Source organism: Phocoena sinus, chromosome 19 (assembly GCF_008692025.1).
Source record: "Phocoena sinus isolate mPhoSin1 chromosome 19, mPhoSin1.pri, whole genome shotgun sequence".
NCBI lineage: Eukaryota > Metazoa > Chordata > Mammalia > Artiodactyla > Phocoenidae > Phocoena > Phocoena sinus.
Genome location: NC_045781.1, coordinates 30,893,847 through 30,907,316, shown reverse-complemented (window position 1 = coordinate 30,907,316; position 13,470 = coordinate 30,893,847). Strand labels below are relative to the sequence as shown.

The 13,470-nt window shown below is 40.4% G+C and overlaps 2 pseudogenes; one reads left to right on the top strand and one right to left on the bottom strand.

The window, feature by feature from the left end:
• Window positions 1-2,219: 2,219 nt before the first annotated feature.
• LOC116744734 lies at window positions 2,220-4,215 on the bottom strand (annotated as a pseudogene).
• A 2,471-nt stretch (window positions 4,216-6,686) lies between these two features.
• On the top strand, window positions 6,687-7,183 carry LOC116744146 (annotated as a pseudogene).
• Window positions 7,184-13,470: the final 6,287 nt, after the last annotated feature.

Sequence of the window (13,470 nt, the reverse complement as noted above, 5' to 3'; positions counted from 1 at the left end):
AAGAGTTTTATAGATAAGCAAAAGCTAAAAGAGTTCAGCACCAGAAAACTGGCTTTACAATAAATAAATAAAGGGACTTCTCTAAGAAGAAATGAAAAGACCACAGCTAGAGATATGAAAATTACAAAAGAAAAAATCTCACTGCTAAAGGTAAATATATACTCACAGTGTAGATCAGCTCCTCCACAACAAAGGATCACATCGAGATGGGTAGGAGAGGCAGAGTTGCAGTCTTCCCCAAACCCCATCCCCAGTATGGTGACCCACAAGCAGGAGGGATCTCACAAATGCACTGCTTATCCCTGAGGAGTGAGGGGTTTGTGCCCCACATCAGGCATGCTAACTCTTGGGACCTGCACTGGAGAGACAGCTCCCAGGATGCCTGGTTTTGAAAACCAACAGGGCTTATGTTCAGGAGAACCACAGGCCTATAGGGAATGGAGATTTCTTTCTTTAAGAGCTTGTACACAGACTCATTTGCCCTGGGACCAAGCACAAAAGCAGCAGTTTGAAAAATGCCTAGACCATATGTGAAGAAGATTTATTTGTTAATCCTAAAGCATCTGCTGGAGGGGCAGGAACCTATTAGGACACTCTCTGGGGACACCGGCACTGGTGGGCACCCCTTCTGCTTCTCCTTCTACCTTGCTAGCATCGGCTTGGCAGACACATTTTTTGCACTCTCCCTCTGACCTGTTAGCACCAGGGGGCATGTCTGGCATCTGAGACTCTCCCTTGGCCCCAATCAAAGTTGGCCAAGGAAGTACCTCAGCCCTACCACTTCTACAGCCCCACCAAAGCCAGTTGGGTGAGTGCCCTGCACCTGTGCTGTTCCCATGGTCTCACCAAACCTGACCGGGCAAATACACTGCCCCTGCATTACTCCTGTGGCCCCACCAAAGCCAGCACACACATGCAGCCCATAATGGGGATACTCACTGAGTGGTTCACTCTGGTGGCAAGGGGTATTATATTTCTGGGTCCCAGGGATCCGAAAAAAATCAGAAAGTTCTTGACACCCTCAAAAACTGGGACCTAGCTAGAAAAAATCAGACTGCTTAGACAATCACAAATGATTAAGAGAAGACCAAGAGCTAGGTCAAGGTTAATGATAAGTCTTGATCTCCTACTCAAGTCTGCTCCTTCAAGACCGTTTTGCCTAATACATAGAAACAAACACAGAGAGCCAAGCAAAGTGAGGAGACAGAAGAATATTTTCCAAATGAAAGAACAAGATAAAACCCCAGAAAATACCTTAATGAAAGAGAGATGGGTAATTTACCTGTAAAAATGTAAAAGTAATGGTCATGAAGATGCTCATGAAACTTGGGAGAGGATGGATGAACACAGCAGAACTTCAACAAAGAGTAAATATGAGAAAGTACCACACAAATCACAGAGCTGCAGAATACAATAACTGAACTGAAAAATACACTGGAGGGGTTCAACAGCAGAATAGAAGAAGCACTGAAAAGAATCAGTGATCTGGAAGACAGGGCAGTGGAACTCAACAAAACAGAGCAGCAAAGAGAAAAAAAGAACTTTAAAAAGTGAAGATAGGGGCTTCCCTGGTGGCTTGAGTTGAGAGTCTGCCTGCCGATGCGGGGGACACAGGTTTGTGCCCCAGTCTGGGAAGATCCCACATGCTGCAGAGCAGCTGGGCCCGTGAGCCATGGCCACTGGGCCTGTGCGTCTGGAGCCTGTGCTCCGCAACGGGAGAGGCCACAACAGTGAGAGGCTCGTGTACCATAAAAAAATTAAAAAATAAAAAAAAGTGAAGATAACTTAAGGGACCTATAGGACAACAGCATGCAGAATAACATTCACATTATAGGGGTGAAGAGAAAAAGAGACTCACTTCACATCTAAAGATGCACACAGACTGAAAGTGAGGAGATGGGCAATCTCCATATTTTTTGGTTTCCCACCACATGGAGATCAGCTCGGTGCTTTGTGACCGCCTGGAGGGGTGGGATAGGGAGAGTGGGAGGGAGGGAGATGCAAGAGGGAAGAGATACGGGGACATATGTGTATGTATAACTGATTCACTTTGTTATAAAGCAGAAACTAACACACCATTGTAAAGCAATTATACTCAAAGATGTTTAAAAAAAGTTATATTTACATCTTACAACAGTCTATTAAGTCTTCAATAGCATTATGTCTAGAAAACCAATGTACATACCTTAATTTAAAAATGCGTTATTGCTAAAAATACACTAACAATCATCTGAGCCTTCAGCAAGTCATAACCTTTTTGCTGGTGGAGCGTCTTGCCTCGATGTTGATGGCTGCTGTACTGATCAGGGTGGTGGCTGCTGAACGCTGGATTGACTACAGCAATTTTTAAAGATAAGACAACAACGCAGTCTGTGCACTGACTGATTGAATGATTTTTCTGTAGTATGAATGATTTCTCTGTAGCATGCAATTCTGTTTGATGGCATTTTACCCACAGTTTGAGTTCTTTCAAAATTGGAGTCTATTCTCCCAAACCCTGCTGCTGCTTTACCAATTAAATTTATGTACAATAGTATCATAAATCCTTGTTGTCATTTTAACAATCTTCACAACATCTTTACCAGGAGTAGAGTCCATCTCAAGAAGTCACTCTTTTGCTCATCCATAAGAAGCAACTCCTCATCCGTTAAAGTTCTATCACGAGATGGCAGCAATTCAGTCACATCTTGAGTCTTCACTTCTAATTCTAGCTTCTTGCTGTTTCCATCACATCTGCAGTTACTTCCTCCAGTGAAGTCTTGAGCCCTTCAAAGTCATCCATGAGGGCTGGAATCAACTTCTAAACTCTTGTTAGTGTTGATATTTTGACCTCTTCCCATGAATCATGAATGTTCTTAATGGCATCTAGAATGATGAATCCTTTCCAGAAGGTTTTCAATGTGCTTTGCCCAGATCCATCAGAGGAATCACTATCTGTGGCAGCTATAGCCTTATGAAATGTATTTCTTAAATAACAAGACCTGAAAGTTGAAATTAGTCCTTGATCCATGGGCTGCAGAACGGATGTTGTGTTAGCAGCATGAAAACAATAACAATCTTGTACATCTCCATCAGAGCTCTTGGGTGACCAGGTGCACTGTCAATGAGCAGTAATGTTTTGAAAGGAATCTTTTTTTCCTGAGCAATAGGTCTGAACAATGGGCTTAAAATATTCAGCAAACCATGTTGCAAACAAATGTGTTGTCATCCAGGCTTTGTTGTTCCATTTATAGAGCACAGAGTAGATTTAGAATAATCCTTAAGGGCCCTAGGATTTTCAGAATGGTAAATGAGCATTGACTTCAGCTGAAAGTCACCAGCTGCTTTAGCCCCTAATAAGAGAGTCAGCCTGTCCTTTGAAGCTTTGAAGCCAGACATTGACTTCTCCTCTCTAGCTATGAAAATTCTAGAATGGAATCTTCTTCCAATATAAGGCTGTTTAATCTACATTGAAAATCTGTTGTTTAGTGTAGCCACCTTCACTAATGATTTTAGCTAGATAATCTGGATGATTTGATGCAGTTTCTACTTTGGCACTTGCTGTATCACCTTGTACTTCTATGTTATGGTGACACCTTCTTTCCTTAAACCTCATGAACCAAGCTCAGCTAGCTTCAAACTTTTCTTCTGCAGCTTCCTCACCTCTCTCAGCTGTCACAGAATTAAAGGAAGTCAGGGCCTTGCTCTAGATTAGATTTTTTTTTTTTGCAGTACGTGGGCCTCTCACTGTTGTGGCCTCTCCCATTGCAGAGTACAGGCTCCAGACATGCAGGCTCAGCGACCATGGCTCACGGGCCTAGCTACTCCGTGGCATGTGGGATCTTCCCGGACCGGGGCATGAACCTGTGTCCCCTGCATCGGCAGGCGGACTCTCAACCACTGCACCACCAGGGAAGCCCTAGACTAGATTTTGGCTTAAGAGAATGTTGTGACTGGTTTGATCTTCTATTTGACCACTAAAACTTTCTCCATATCAGCAATAAGGCTGTTTTGCTTTCTTATCATTAGTGTGTTCGCTGGAGAAGCACTTTTAATTTCCTTTAAGAACTTTCCTTTTGCACTCACAATGAGGCTAACAGTTTGGCACAAGAGGCCTAGCTTTCAGTCTATCTCAGCTTTCAACATGCCTTCCTTAGTAAGCTTACTCATTTCTAGCTTTTGATTTGAAATAAGGGACGTGCAACTCTTTCTTTCTCTCGAATATTGAGAGGCCATTGTAGGGTTTTTAACTGGCCAAATTTCAATATAGTTTTGTCTTGGGGAATAGGGAGGCCTGAGGAGAGGGAGAGTCAGAGGGGAATGGTCCATCGATGGAGTAGTCAGAACACACAAAACATTTATTAAGTTTGCCATCTTATATGAGCATGATTCCTGGTGCCGCAAAACAATTACAATAGATCAAAGATCACTCATCACATATAATAATGAAGAATGTTTGAAATATTGTGAGAATTACCAAAATGTGACATAGAGACACAAAGTGAGCAAGTTCTTTTGGACAAAATAGCACCGATAGATTTGCTCCACACAGGGTTGCCACAGACTTTTAATTTGTAAAAAATGCAATATCTGTAAAGCATAATAAAGTCAAGTGAAATAAAATGAGGTATGCCTATAAAGGAGCCCAGATAGATAGATAGATAGATAGATAGATAGATAGATAGATAGATATAGATGATAGATAGTGGATGAATGGATGGATGGGTAGATAAATTCACCTCTTATCAATCATCCCACTCTAAACAAAGAAATCTGTTTCCTACAGGTCAAGGTATAAAAGCTGTTCCCTAAGCCTCAAAGTTGTGCTCTAGCAACTGTGACAATACCAGCCATGCTGCCGACTGGGCTGGCCCTCTCCCCGCCCTGCACATTTTTTTTTTTTTTACATCTTTATTGGAGTATAATTGCTTTACAATGGTGTGTTAGTTTCTGCTTTATAACAAAGTGAATCAGTTATACATATACATATGTTCCCATATCTCTTCCCTCTTATGTCTCCCTCCCTCCCACCCTCCCTATCCCACCCCTCTAGGTGGTCACAAAGCACCGAGCTGATCTCCCTGTGCTATGCGGCTGCTTCCCACTAGCTATCTATTTTACATTTGGTAGTGTATATATGTCCGCCCTGCAAATTTATGGTCAAGCTTCCACACACCTTTGCTGGCCTTTATCCCCCCATCCATTCTTTAGGTCCCAATTTGAGAACCAACCCATCCATGGAGCATAGCAACTTCTTTGCCCAGGAATTCCTTTGTATTTGGACATAATCAAGTGACAGGTTTTTCTCTCCCCACTCCTCCCTTCCCAGGGAATAAAATGAGGTGCACACTTACAAACTTTTAGCAGAGCAGAAGGGCTATGGCAGGCTGGGTCAGTCTCAGCTGTGGGAAGGGGGTTCATCTTGTAGATTTGTTACCTGGGGCAGTGCCAGGCACGGCAGCTTCCCAGGTACAGGTCCTGAGCCCACCTTGCACCTTGTTCCACCTCTGCCAGGAGGGAAAACCCCTGACTTTCAGCCAAGACCAGAGGCTGAAAGGGAGAAGAATCGGGCTTTGGGGGTCACACAGAAAGGTCCAGAGCCCAAAGGGCCACTGAGGCAAGAGTAGAAAGAACAGGTACACACAGGGGAAGGAACTACTTTCTGCCCATCTGAGGCAGGCTCCTAGGGACTTGATGGGAAAGTAGAAAAAACAGGAAAGAAAAAAACTGCTGGCCCCAAACTCTGTTCCGCCTGCAAGTCATTTCAGTCTTTTGAGGTAATGAACTGTACTTTTCCGCTTTCCAAATCTTACAGGGAAAAGGGACAATGATTAATGGTATAGGTTTGTAACTTAACTATTTTGTATGGTTTTCTTTTCCTTCTAAGTTCTAGGGTATCATATCACCTGCATCCCAGGATCCCTGAGGGAAGGGAATTTTTTTCCCCCTTTTACATTGCTGACCTCTGCTGGATGACAGGAAATTCACAGGCGAAGGCTGATTTGTCTCTAAAGTTTTGTTTGGGTTTGATTTAGTAATTCAAGTTCAAGATTGTTTGAAAAAAATAAAGGATTTTTCTGTAAATAAATAATTTTTAAAATTTACAACAAGAAAGTGTTAAATATTTTGTTTTTACAATGATGAAAAAGCAGAAGTGATTGTGAAATACATGTACCTGTATTGTTGATGAGTGTGAAGTGATGGGACCCTATGGAACTGAATTTGTAGAATGTAAGGAGAGTAATTTTAAAAGGGCCCTTGGGGTGTCCCTGGTGGCGCAGTGGTTAAGAATCCGCCTGCCAATGCAGGGGACACAGGTTCGAGACCTGGTCCGGGAAGATCCCACATGCCACGGAGCAACTAAACCCGTGTGCCACAACTACTCAGCCTGCGCTCTGGAGCCTGTGATCCACAACTACTGAAGCCCACGTGCCTAGAGTCCATCCTCTGCAACAAGAGAAGCCACCGTAGTGAAAAGCCCACCCACCGCAATGAAGAGCAGCCCCCGCTCTCCGCAACTAGAGAAAGCCCAGGCACAGCAACGAAGACTCAACGCAGCCCAAAATAAATAAAATAAATAAATTTACAAAAAATTATAAAATAAAATCAAAGGGCCTTTGATCCAGTTGATCTTCTGCAAATCCAGAAGCCAGAAGTAATTTTAAAAAGTAAAAGTACTCACCTTTTGGCCGGAACTGCCATCTTCCAGTAATTCTCCAAAATGACCAACACAAAGGGAAAGAAGAGGAACACCCGCTACATGTTCTCTAGGCCTTTTAGAAAACATGGAGTTGTTCCTTTGGCCACATACATGCGAATCTACAAGAAAGGTGATACTGTAGATATCAAGGGAATGGGCACTGTTCAGAAAGGAATGCCCCACAAATGTTACCATGGTAAAACTGGGAGAGTCTACAATGTTACCCAGCATGCTGTTGGCATCATTATAAACAAACAAGTTAAGGGCAAGATTCTTGCCAAGAGAATTAATGTGCCTATCGAGAATATTAAACACTCTAAGAGCTGAGATAGCTTCCTGAAACTGGTGAAGGAAAATGGTCAGAAAAAGAAGGAAGCCAAAGAGAAAGGTACTTGGGTTCAACTGAAGCGCCAGCCTGCTCCATCCAGAGAAGCACACTTCATGAGAACCAACGGAAGGGAGCCTGAACTGTTGGAGTCCATTCCCTATGAATTCATGGCATGATGGGTGTAAAGAAAATAAAAGACCTGGACTTTAAAAAAAAAAGTAAAAAAGTAAAAGTACTCATTCCCAAAGTTACTCATCAAATTATGCCCATAAATATCCAGGAACATACTATTGGCTAAAGAGATTGTGATATATCCACATCAGTCAGATATGAAAGCTGATTTTTTCTTCTAGTTTTGTTGAGATACAATTGACATATAGCACTGTGTAAGTTGAAGGTGTACAGCATAATGATTTGACTTATATGTATCATGAAATGATGACCACAGTAAGTTTAGTGAACAGCCATCATCTCATACAGATACAAAATTAAAGAAACAGAAAACCTTTTTCTCCTTGTGATGAAAACTCTTAGAATTTACTCTCTTAACAACTTTCTTTATAACATATGGCAGTGTTAATTATATTTATTATGCTGTACATTATATCTCTAGTACTTATTTATCTGATAACTGGAAGTTTGTACCTTTTGACAACATTCATACAATTTCCCCTCCCTCACCCCTGCCTCTAGTAACCACAAATACAATCTCTTTTTATATAAGTTTGCTAGTTTCTGTTCGCTCGTTTGTTTGTTTTTGAAGTGTAATTGCCCTACAACACTGTTAGTTCCTGTTACACAACATAGTGATCTGTTATTTCTATATATTTCAAAAAAAGCACCATGATAAGTCTAGTTACCATCTCTCACCATACATTAACACATAATTATTGACTACATTCCACACACTGGGTATTTCACGTCATGACTCATTTTTTTACAGCTGGAAGTTTGTATTTCTTAATCTCCCTCCCCTGTTCTTCTCTTCTCCCCAACCCCCACTCCTCTGACAACCACCTGTTTGTTCTCTGCATCTATGACTATGTTTCTGTTTCGTTATGTTTGTTCATTTGTTTTGTGTTTTAGATTCCACATATAAGTGAAATCATGATATTTGTCTTTCTTTGTCTAACTTATTTTGCTTAACGTAACAACCTCTAGGTCCATCCATATTGTCAAAAATGGCAAGATTTCATTCTTTTTTTATGGCTGAGTGTATATATATATATATATATATATATATATATATATATATACATATATATATATATATATATATACACTCAGCCATACACACACACACACACACACACACACACACACCACATCTTCTATGTCCACCTATTGATGGGCACTTAGGTTGCTTCCATATCTTACCTATTATAAATAATTCTGCAATGAGCATAGGGATACATATACCTTTTCAAATTAGTGTTTATGTCTCCTTTGGAAAAATACCCAGGAGTAAAACTGCTGGATCATATGGCAGTTCTATTTTCATTTTTTTGAGAATTCTCCGTACTGTTTTGCATAGTAACTGCACCAAATTTACATTCCCACCAACAATGCCAAGGGTTCCCTTTCCTCCACATCCTCCCCAACACTTGCTATTTGTTATCTTTTTGATGACAGTCATTCTAACAGGTGTGAGTGATATCTCATTGTGGTTTTGATTTTCATTTCCCTGATGATTAGTGATGCTGAACATCTTTTCATGTGCCTGTTGGCCTTTGTATATCTTCTTTGGAAAAATGTCTGTTCAGGTCCTCTGACCATTTTAAAATCAGGTTGTTTGTTTTATCGATGTTGAGTTCTGAGTTCTTTGTATATTTTGGACATTAACCCCTTATCATATATATCATTTGCAAATATCTTCGCCCATTCAATAGATGGCCTTTTTGTTTTGTTGACAGCTTCCTTTGCTGTGTAAAACCTTTTCAGTTTGATGTAGCTCCATTTGTTTGTTTTGGCTTTTGTTTCCCTTACCTGGGGAGACAGATCCAAAAAAAAATATTGCTAAGACTGATGTCAAATAATGTACTGGCTATGTTTTCTTCTACAAATTTTATGGTTTCGGGTCCTACATTCAAGTCTTTAATCCATTTTGAATATATTTTTGTATATGGTGTGAGAAAGCAGTCATTTGATTCTTTTGCATGTTGCTGTCCAGTTTTCCCAGCACCATTTATTGAAGAGGCTGTCTTTACCCCATTGTATACTCTTGCTAACTTTGTCCTACATTAATTGGCCATATAAGTGTGAATTCACTTCTGGACTCTCTCTTCTGTTCCACTGATCTATGTGTCTTTGTGTGTGTGTGTGTTTGTGTGTGTGTGTGTGTGTGTGTGTATGCCAGTATCATACTGTTTCAATTACTGTAGCTTTGTACCAGAGTTTGAAATCAAAAAACATGATACCTCCAGTTTTGTTCTTCTTTCTCAATATTGTTTTGGCTATTGTATTTGGCTATTGTATTGTATTCCATACAAATTTTGGAAATACTAGTTCTAGTTCTGTGAAAATTTCCATAGGTATATTGATAGGAATTGTGTTGAATCTGTAGATTGCCTTGGGTAGTAGGGTCATTTTAACAATGTCAATTTTTCCAATCCATGAGCATGGTATATCTTTCCATTTGTTTGTGTCATGTTCAATTTTTTCATCAGTGTCTTACAGTTTTCTGAGTACAGGTCTTTTATCACCTTAGTTAGATTTATTTCTAGGTATTTTATTCTTTTTGATGTGATTGTGAATGGAATAGTTTTCTAAATTTCTCTTTCTGGTAGCTCATTGTTAGTGTATAGAAACACAACACATTTCTGTATATTAATTTTGTATCCTGCAATTTTACTGAATTCATTGATGAGTTCTAATTTTTTTTCAGTGGTGTCTTTAGGATATTCTATATATAGTATCATGTCATCTGCAAACAGTAACAGTTTTACTTCTTTCTTCCAATCTGGATTCCTTTTATTTCTTTTTCTTTTCAGAGTTCTGTGGCTAAGACTTCCAGTACTAAGTTGAATAAAAGTGGTGAAAGTGGGCATCCTTATCTTGTTCCTGACCTTAGAGGAAATGCTTTCAGCTTTTCACTATCGAGTATGATGTTACCTGTGGGTTTGTCATATATGGCCTATATTATGTTGAGATTTGTTCCCTCTACATCCACTTTTTTGAGAGTTTTTATCATAAATGGATGTCAAAATTTGTCAAAAGATTTTTCTATATCTATTGAGATTATCATATGATTTTTATTCTTCAATTTGTTGATGTGGTGTTTCACAGTGATCAATTTGCAGATATTGAACTATCCTTGCATGTCTGGCATAAATTCTGCTTGATCATGGTATATGTTCCTTTTAATGCATTGTTGAATTCAATTTGCTAATATTTTGTTAAGGAATTTGCATCTACGTTCATTAGTGATATTGACCTGCAATTTTATTTTTTGTGATATCTTTGCCTGGTTTCAGTATCAAGGTGATGTTCGCCTTCTGTAATGAGTCTGACCCAGGTCATTTCAAATTCCTGCTTCTGCTCTGGATCTCCAAGCATGTGAAATTTTGTGTGTGCCCTTAAGAATGGAGTCTCTATTTTCTACAGCCCTCTGTCTCTCATGAAAGTTAGACCCACTGGTCTTCAAAGCCAAATGTTCTGGGGGCTCATCTTCCCAGTGCAGGACCCCTGGACTGGGGAGCCCAGTGTGGGGCTTTGACCCCTCACTCTTGAGGGGAACCTCTGCAATTGTAATTATAATCCTGTTTGTGGGTTGCCTATGCAGGGGTATGGATCTTGACTATATGACATCTCTGTGCCTCCTACCCATCTCATTGTAGTTCCTTTTAAAATTAATATCTTTAATTATACAAGATCTTTTCTGCTAGTCTTCAGGTCATTCTCATTGATAGTTGGTCTGTAGATAGGTGTAATTTAGATGTGCCCATGAAAATAGGTGAAATTGGGATCTTCCTACTCTGCCATCTTGGCCATGCCCCATAAAAGCTGATTTTTTAAAGACCCTCTGGCAACTTGGAAAATACATATGACACATGCTTAATGCTCAGCAGTTCTTATTCAGCGTGTACACTGAACACGTAAAAACTGAAAATATAGATTCCCAAGTCCTACCCAAGAAGATTATGCCTAAGTTGGACTGGGTGTGGAAGGGCACTGGATTTTGGAAAAACCCTCCAAGTGTATCTTCTACTTACACCCCATATAAAATTCTAAATTAAATGATAAAAACCTGGATGTCAACTGTCATTTTTTTTTTTTTTTTTTTTTGTGGTACACGGTCCTCTCACTGTTGAGCCTCTCCCGTTGCGGAGCACAGGCTCTGGACGTGCAGGCTCAGCGACCACGGCTCACGGGCCTGGCCGCTCCGTGGCATGTGGGATCTTCTTGGACCGGGACACGAACCCGTGTCCCCTGCTTCGGCAGGCAGACTCTCAACCACTGTGCCACCAGGGAAGCCCTCCAACTGTCATTTATATTTCAACTTTAATTTGATAAAATATTTGATTGCATGTGGACAGGAACAAGGAGGGAAGAGGGCCCTGTATCTGGATGAAGTGGATATATGCTTCCTCCTGCAAGGTACCAACCAAAATAAGAACCATATTTGATGACACTAGGACTGCAAGCAGTATATAATGTGTAATTTCATTTAATATAGTAATATTTAAAAATATGAGTTGAGTGATATTTTTCTAGCTGTTAGTTTTACCAAATACCAATGTAGAAATTAGCCTTCTGCAGCTGCAGAGGCAACTGAATTTCCAGCTTGCTTGTATGCATCTCAGTCCCTCTTTTAACAACCATAAAATGGCCCGAACATCACTCACCCACAACTCTCAAAATCACCTAAACTAGAGATAATCCAACAGCTTTGGACCATCTGCTGAGGGAGGCAGGCAGCATGGCAGGAAGAGTCTTGCACTGGAGTGACAAGAGACTCAAGGCCTGGTGTTGACTTGCTGCTAACTCACAAGTCATCTTGGGTGAGTCTCTTCCCCCTTGCAGATTACTGTAAAATGAGAGGTAAGGGGTCCAAACTTAAACACCTTCAGGGGGCAGGTAATATCAGTGAGTTTTGAAATGGGCCAGGACCAAGACAATGGAGAATAGTGAGGACTGGGGAAAGTTGAGAGTTCATGCCTTTGTAAAGGGATAGTCACTCCTCAGCTCCTGCAGATTGTTTTATCAGGGTCGCTGAGAACAGTTATGAAGGTTGTGCACTGCACAAAGACACTATTTCAGAGGACATGTCATTCACATCATAGATGTAGATATTTTCTGTAGAGGGTTTTGAGAAAAGGATACCTTCTAATTTGCACGAAGGTGTTATATGGGCTTTCAGAAGCCCTAGTTACCATGTGGGAATACAGTTCTAATGTTGCCGGATCTGTTGTTGTTGTTTTTGAGAAGCTGGAAGTATGGCTTTTAATGTGAAATGTCCCTAATTTAAAATTAGGTGGAAACTAATTCCAAAACATATTTGACATTGTGTGAGCTAACCAAAACTCTTCTGGAGGTCAGATTCAGGCTATAAGTTGAAGATCTCTGACCCAGAAGAACTGTAAGTTACTGACATTTCAGAGACCCTCCTATTCTATGTACTTCGTGTAACTTTGAAGGAATCAGAAATAAATAGTAATTACCTGGGTAAATTATATGGATGTAACAGGAATTATATAAAAAGTAAAAGTGCATCCTTTGAATGATGGTATGTATAACATTCTCCCTACTTATCATCTGGTTAACTTTAATTCATCCTTTCTTATTACAAATGTTATTTCTCCAGAGAGACTTCCTAAGACTTTCACCTCAATTAGGTTCCCCTCTTACACTTTCTTAAAACACCTTCTTTACTAAGTGAACTCTTCAACTATATATCTTAAGATAGTCACTTGTGTGAATGTTTGCTTACTGTCTGTTTGCTCACCATTTGATGGAGAGTATGTCTTCGTTAACCGTTGTAACCCCAGTGGGGCTATTGCTGGTACATATCAGGTACCCAATGTAGATTTATTGAATGATGGATTAGTCTCCACCCCCATCAGTAAAACATCCTTTCTTCTTGGAAATCTCTGACTGAACTTGCTGCCTGGTGTTTGACTTCTGCATTCCAGAACTTGGAGGATGTCTGTTTTCCATTTCTGAGCAGGGTCTCTGGTGTGTCCCTCTCCCCGACATAACTCCTGAGCCAGAGAAGAGAGCCAGTTCAAGGCAGTGATGTTCAGGACATCCATGCTTGGTTCGTGGCTAAAACCCACCTAGATGGGGGTTGGAGGACACATAATTCAGGTAACACACACCAAGACATGTTAGAAAGTTCACTTCATCTTGGATGCTGGGGTAGAGGGGGAGAGTTTTCAGCCCATAATTAAATTCTGCTCCCTGTACATATTTTGCATTCTTATTTTATTTTATATGAGTAACAAGATCATTATGATGCCAACTA